Genomic DNA, 7,173 nt, shown 5'->3' on the forward strand with positions numbered 1-7,173 from the left:
GGTTTCATTTTGAGAAATTGAGAGGCCATGAGAAACCCTTTTTTTAAAAAAACAGTGTGCTGTGTTTGGTTTTGTAGGAAAAGAGTTTCCAAAAGTTGCCCATAAACTTCTTCCTCATATTTAAGACTGAATTTGGTTGCTAGAGATTGAATAGAGTTTTACTTTAATAAAGATTGTTCTGCAGGATCAAAAACCATTTTATGAACCCTTAAACGTTCAACTGTGATGTGCAAATAAAATGAACCCTGAAATTGTATGAAACACCTGTGTCTCCAAATTCAAATTGTTTAGGCAGAAGGGATTTTTTCAGCTGGATAGTGGTAGTGCGTTTAGGTAAGAGTCTAACACACGTAATTGGATTTGTCATTCTTCTTTTTTCTGACAATCAAATCAAAGATTGGGTAATCATTACCTGAGCAATACAGAGTAAATTACTCTTTAATTTGTGTCATCTTCTTAGATCTAAAAGGTTTATGTTTGTTTTCTTAATTGTTAGACCACCTGGAGTGGATTTATGATTTACTCCTCAATATTCATCCCACCTTAGAAAATTAGCCTAATCTTATTCCACTGCCCTGCTACCACCACCTTCTCGGGTGACTGGTCAGGATTAGGCATGGTGGTGGAGACTTTCCAGTGTCTTCCACATCTGATTCTACTGTCCTTTCTTAGGACATAGGAAGACAATACTTCTCCATATACTTGCAATCGAATGGGGCCATATGACTAATGAGCCATGGACGAAAGTGACAAGTATCATTTAGGGATTCAGCATTAAACAGTTGTGCAAGACCCTCTGCTACTCTCCCTCTGCCATAAGGAATGTGGAAGAATGGAGATGCAGGTGTCCACAAGATTTCTGAGCCAGCTTATGGAGCGAGCTACCCCAGAGAGTCTCTGGAACCACAACATACTTTGCATGAAGCAAGAAACACACCTTTGCATTCTGAAACTACTGAGAGTTGAGGATGATTTCCTACTAGAGCATAATTTAGCTTAAGCTATGACCCTATTCTAGATAATGAAATGTAAGATAAAATCTGATGAGGGGCCGGGCACAGTGGCTCATGCCTGTAATCCTAGCATGTTGGGAGGCCGAGGCAGGTGGGCAGATCACCTGAGGTCAGGAGTTCGAGACCAGCCTGGCCAACACAGTGAAACCCCATCTCTACTAAAAACACAAAAATTAGTCAGGCGTGGTGGCACACGCCTGTAATCCCAGCTACTCAGGAGGCTGAGGCAGGAGAATCACCTGAATCCAGGAGGTGGAGGTTGCAGTGAGCTAAGATTGCACCACTGCTCTCCGGCCTGGGAGACAGAGAGAGACCGTGTCTCAAAAAAAAAAAAAAAAAAAAAATCTGATGAGGGAGCTTTTGGGGAAAGTTTCCTCTCCTAAAAGAAACCACAGGAAGAGGTAGTTTCTCATTTCCCTCCAGATTTTAGGTCTGGGTGTGAGGCTGGGACCACTACAGCCATCTCACTCCCAGCCCCAGGGTGAGGCTACTTAAGATGGGAGAGCAGAGAGGTCTTGGATCATTGGTGACATCTTTGAGCTGTTGAAACAACAACTCTGGAACTTACTGTACCTCTTTTCTTTCTGCTATGTGAGATAATAAATTTCCTTATTGTTCAAATTGGTTTGATTTGGAGTTTGTTACTGTGATGGTTAATAATGAGTGTCAACTTGATTGGATTGAAGGATGCAAAGTACTGTTCCTGGGTTGTATCTGTGAGGGTGTTGCCAACAGAGATTAATATGTAAGTTAGTGGACTGGGAGAGACAGACCCACCCTCAACTTGAGTGGGCACCATCTAATCAGCAGCCAGCATGGCTAGAATGAAACAGGCAGAAGAACTTAGAAGGACTTGACTTGCTGAGTCTTCCGGACTTCATCTTTCTCCCAAGCTGGATGCTTCCTGCCCTCGAACATCAGATTCCAAGTTCTTCAGCTTTTGGACTCTTGGACTTACACTAGTGGTTTGCCAGGAGCTCTCAGGCCTTTGGCCACAGACTGAAGGCTTCACTGTCAGCTTCCCTACTTGTGAGGTTTTGGGACTTGGACTGATCCACCACTGGCTTCCTGGCTCCTCAACTTGAAGACTACTTATTGTGGGACTTCTGATTGTGTGAGTCAATTCTCCTTAATAAACTCCCCTTCATATATACATATATCCTATTAGTTCTGTCCCTTTAGAGAACCCTGACTAATACAGTTACTTCCAATCAAAAGCACCTTAACTGATAAATCATGGCTTTTGGCAATACAAGATTACACTTAACTTCAGTCCTCTGCAACTACTATTCTTACAGCAGGAATGTTGCTAAAATCTCAATTTCTCATCTAGGGCCAGGCACAATGTCTTACTGCAATCCCAACACTTGGGAGGCAAAGGTGGGAGGACTGCTTGAGTCCAGGAGTTTGAGACCAGCCTGGCAATATAGTGAGACTTCATCTCTACAAAAGATTTCTTAAAAATAGTCAGGCATGGTGTCGCATGCCTGTAGTTCCAGGAACTTGGGAGGCTAAGGTGGGAGGATTGCTTGAGCCCCAAATGTCGAAGCTGCAGTAAGCGATGATTGCACCACTGCAAGAGCCTGGGTGACAGAGCAAGACTCTGTCTTGAAAAAAAATAATAAATAAAATCTAATTGAATTAAATAGGAAACTAAATTTAAAATAAACTTCCAGGACAGGCACGGTGGCTCACGCCTGTAATCCCAGCACTTTGGGAGGCCGAAGCGGGAGGATCACTTGAGGTCAGGAATTTGAGACCAGCCTAGCCAACATGGCAAAACCCCATCTTTATTAAAAATACAAAAATTAGCCAGGTGTGGTGGTGGGCACCTGTAATCCCAGCTACTCCGGAGAATTGCTTGAGAATTCAATTCTCAAGGAGAATTGCTTGAACCCGGTGGGATGCAGAGGTTACAGCGAGCAGAGATCACACCATTGCACTCCAGCCAGGGCAACAGAGCAAGGCTCCATCTCAAAAATAAAAATAAAAAATAAAAACCAAACTTCCAGTTGTTCTAAATGCTTTATAGTATTTATCTCCTTAAGACTCCACAGAAGCCAGCGAGAGAATCTGGCTCCCAACTCTGGGGACAACACTGAAGTGTGGCACTTTCTTGGCTCAGGAGGGAGTTCGGTCCCTGGACCTGCATTCTCCCACAGGCTCTGCCTCCTGCTCGCTTGTCTCAGCATCTGGTTGTGGAAAAAAAATTACCATGTGACACTGCAGTTGCACGTGATACTTCAGAGGGTAAGAGAACCTGACAGAGCTTCTTGGCATCCCAGGACACCTTTTAAGGTAAGTCTCTCCTGGTGCCAGCTTCCCAAGATGATTTGGTCTCCTATTATGGGAAGCTCAGGTGAAATATGGGCACTGTGTGCCTACTCACTCTGCATCTGAATGGTCCTAAAACCTTTCTATCTTCATATCCTTGATATAAGACTTCCAGCTGGGCATAGTGGCTCACGTCTGTAATCCCAGCACTCTGGGAGGCTGAGGCAGGTGGATTACTTGAGGTCAGGAGTTCCAGACCAGCCTGGCCAACATGGTGAAACTTCTGTCTCTACCAAAAAATAGAAAACAAGCCGGGTGTAGTGGCGCGCGCCTATACTCCCAGCTACTTGGGAGGCTGAGGCGGGAAAATCGCTTGAACCTGGGAGGTAGAGGTTGCAGTGAGCCAAGATAATGCTACTGCACTCCAGCCTGGGTGACAAGAGCAAAACTCTGTCTCAAAAAAAAAAAAAAAAAAAAAAGACACCCTTACACTTCCTCTAGAGGAATCTCTGAGGGAAAATCTATGCAGATCTCTAACGGGTCACTGGGAAAGCAAGAGAAAGGGACCGAGGCGAGTGCAACTACTCAGTAGCCACCATAAGGGGCTCAACCATGATGATAATGGAGGGGTGCCAATGAAGCGGGTATGCAGTGACAAAAGTCAGAGTTCTTTGTGTGTGTTGGCGGAAATATCCAGGAGACTATGTGTCTCTTCCTTCTTCCCTTAAAATTTAACTGAATTCTGTTATAATCACTTCTCGGCCTTTTGGCTAAGATCAAGTGTAATTCTGTTATATTATTTTTCCGTTGTATTATGTTTAAATTATTTGGGGATGTAGGTGGGGTTTAAGTAGAGTAAATAGTTAACTATGATATCCAATATGAGGACAGTCGTGATTCACTTGCATTCACCTCATTCATACATCCATTCATCCATCAAAAATACTTTTAAGGATCTACTGTTTGCTAGACACTGTACTAGGCACAGAGATATAGAAAGAAGAGACACTGTCAAGAGGTCAGGAGTTTGAGACCAGCCTGGCTAACATGGTGAAACCCGTCTTTACTAAAAATACAAAAATTAGCTGGACTTGGTGGTGGGCGCCTGTAGTCCCAGCTACTTGGGAGGCTGAGGCAGGAGAATTGCTTGAACCTGGGAGGCAGAGATTGCAGTGAGCCGAGATCACACCATTGCACTCCAGCCTGGGCAGACAGAGCAAGACTCCATCTCAGAAAAATAAAAAAACAAAGACACTGTTCTTGAATTCAGTATAAAGTGGGAGATAAACAAATAAGCAGGCCCTGACAATCTAGCAGAACAAAAGCCATGTGAGATTGTGCCTTGGTAGCTTCAGGGACTTGGGGGAAGTGCATTACCCCAGCATGTATCCTGCAGCCTGGAAATTCCACCCATGGAGAAGGGAAGCCTTCTTAATAAGTCCTTTGTTTAAAAGAAGGTCTTACCTTGGCTTCTCCCAAAAACGGCAGTCTGAGACCAGGGCCTGTGTATCAGTGGTTTATTTTAATAAGCCATCCTAGGGGTCTGGTGTGAGGGAATCAAGAAGAATCAAACAAGGGCTGGGCTTGGTGACTCACGCCTGTAATCCCAGCACTTTGGGAGGCTGAGGTGGGCGGATTACCTGAGGTCAGGAGTTCAAGACCAGCCTGGCCAACATGGTGAAACTCCATCTCTACTATTAATAAAAATATAAAAACTATCAGGGCATGGTGGTGTCCACCTGTAATCCCAGCTACTTGGGGAGCTGAGGCATGAGAATCACTTGAACTCGGGAGGCAGGGGTTGCAGTGAGCTGAGACTGCTCCACTGCACTCCAGCCTGGGCAACAGAGCAAGAGTCCATCTCAAAAAAAAAAAAAAAAAAAAAGGAGGAAGGGAAAGCCAACTTAGGGGTGCATTACAGAGCTACAGAGCTGGTTACTCCCGTGGACAAGTGGGACAAGTGTCCCAGGGAGGCTTTCTGGGGAACCACTGAAAGGCATGGGAGAGGGGAGGTTTTCTCCATTGGCTCTTCCATCCTTTGGTCAAAGTTTGCTCTGGAGTGTTGGCGCCCCATTTCTGGGGTTTTGTGTGCATGCACCAGAGCTGTGGAGAGACAGAAGCCTGGACGTGGGAGCAGGAGAAAGGAAGGACAGCCGAGGAAGGGCTGTCAAGCTCCAACTGCACAGGACGCTGCTGCAGCAACAGCAGGAGCTCACGGTGGCCTGAGTCAAGGGAAGAAAGGGCATCAAAGGTACCTGGCTTAAAGGAAATGTTATCGGAGGAGAAGTTACCATTCCGAGAAGAAGTTACCATTCCACTAGGCTAGTGCCAGCTACTGAGTATGTGTATTCAATTCTGATCAAGCATTTATTGGGCTTTCCACTCCAGGGCCAGGTTTGCTCCCTCAGGGTCCTCCCGAGGAAAGGGACCAGAGGACAGGCAAATTCCCGATAAGTCAGTGGGAGAAGAACCCTTTGGGGGCAGTGAGAGTTGGTGGAAGGGGGAAAACAGGGCAAGCCCGTGAGACTGACTCAGATCACCAACTGCTCGAGGAGAGTGTGAAGGAAGCTTGAGAGGTCCTCTGTGGAAAGGAGGAGAGAAGCGCCTGTGGCAAAGTTCTCCAGCCATACTCAGGAGGAGTCCCTCTAGGAGAAACTCAAATGAAGATGCTTAAAGACAGCAGGGCACTCAGGGCTTCACAGAGAGGGAGACTGACAAGTTTTTGAGAAGTCTGAAAAGCCTTCATCCTTAGCATATTTTCTGAACTAAGGCCACATTGCAAACCCAGGCCATTACACATGCTTGAAACATAAGACACATTTCCCCAGAAGGCGAGGCCAGTTTCTATAAAGATTGGTCACGATGAATAGCCTTCTCATTGCTCCACCAAACTTGGGTTTCACTGGAATTGGATTACGCTGTTGCTGCTTTGAACATACAATCCTACTCAGCTGGGAGCTGAGACACTACCTCTGTGGCGGTAACTCTGCACTCTAATAGAATAACTGTCAGAACCACTAGCCATCAATTCTGGCTCCTCTTTCCTTATTGGTATTGGAAAACACCTTCGATATGTTTAAAACTAAACGCCCAAGTGCTTTATTCCAGAAGGCCAAACACAGCCTGGAATTCCTCAAGTGACCCAGGCCACCACATATCCCACTTGGTTTATTTTTTGCATGTGCAAACCTAGAGTTCCAAAGACCTATATGCATGGGCTGTAATTCCCAAATAAGGAGAGGAAAAAACAGAGAAAATTATCCAGAAAGAAACAGGGTTTCAAATCTCTAAGTCAGAAATTTATTAATTAGAGCTACCATTTCTTGAGAGCTTACTGTGCCAGGTCCTGCCCAAGATAGAGTTATCTCATTTGATCCTCACAACAGTGTGAAGTAGGTGCTAGTTTCCCCATTTTATAAGCGAGGAAACTTGATCAAATAACATGCCCATGGCTGGACGCAGTGGCTCAGGCCTATAATCCCAGCACTTTGGGAGGCTGAAGCGGAAGAATCATGAGGTCAGGAGTTCCAGACCAGCCTGACCAACATGGTAAAACCCTATCTCTACTAAAAATACAAAATTAGCCAAGCATGGTGGTGCATGCCTATAATCCCAGCAACTTGGGAGGGTGAGGCAGGAGAATCGCTTGAACCCAGGAGGCAGAGGTTGCAGTGAGCCAAGATTGCACCACTGCACTCCAGCCTGGGCAACAAGAGCGAAACTTCGTCTCAAAAAAACAAACAAAAAGAAACAAAAAAAACATGCCCATGATCACACAGTTTGAAGGGCAAGAGCCAGAACTCAAAGCAGTTCTGATTCTGAAGGCCTGGCTTTAGGTATTGAGTAGGGGGAAAAAATTATAAACAAGAATAAAAATATCCCCTAT

General features: G+C 45.3%; 1 pseudogene; it reads left to right on the plus strand.

Annotated features, from left to right (window-relative positions):
* The first annotated feature begins 4,037 nt into the window (after positions 1-4,037).
* Positions 4,038-4,209, plus strand: LOC116276261 (annotated as a pseudogene).
* The last annotated feature ends 2,964 nt before the right edge of the window (positions 4,210-7,173 follow it).

This window comes from Papio anubis, chromosome 7 (assembly GCF_008728515.1).
Source record: "Papio anubis isolate 15944 chromosome 7, Panubis1.0, whole genome shotgun sequence".
Classification (NCBI taxonomy): domain Eukaryota; kingdom Metazoa; phylum Chordata; class Mammalia; order Primates; family Cercopithecidae; genus Papio; species Papio anubis.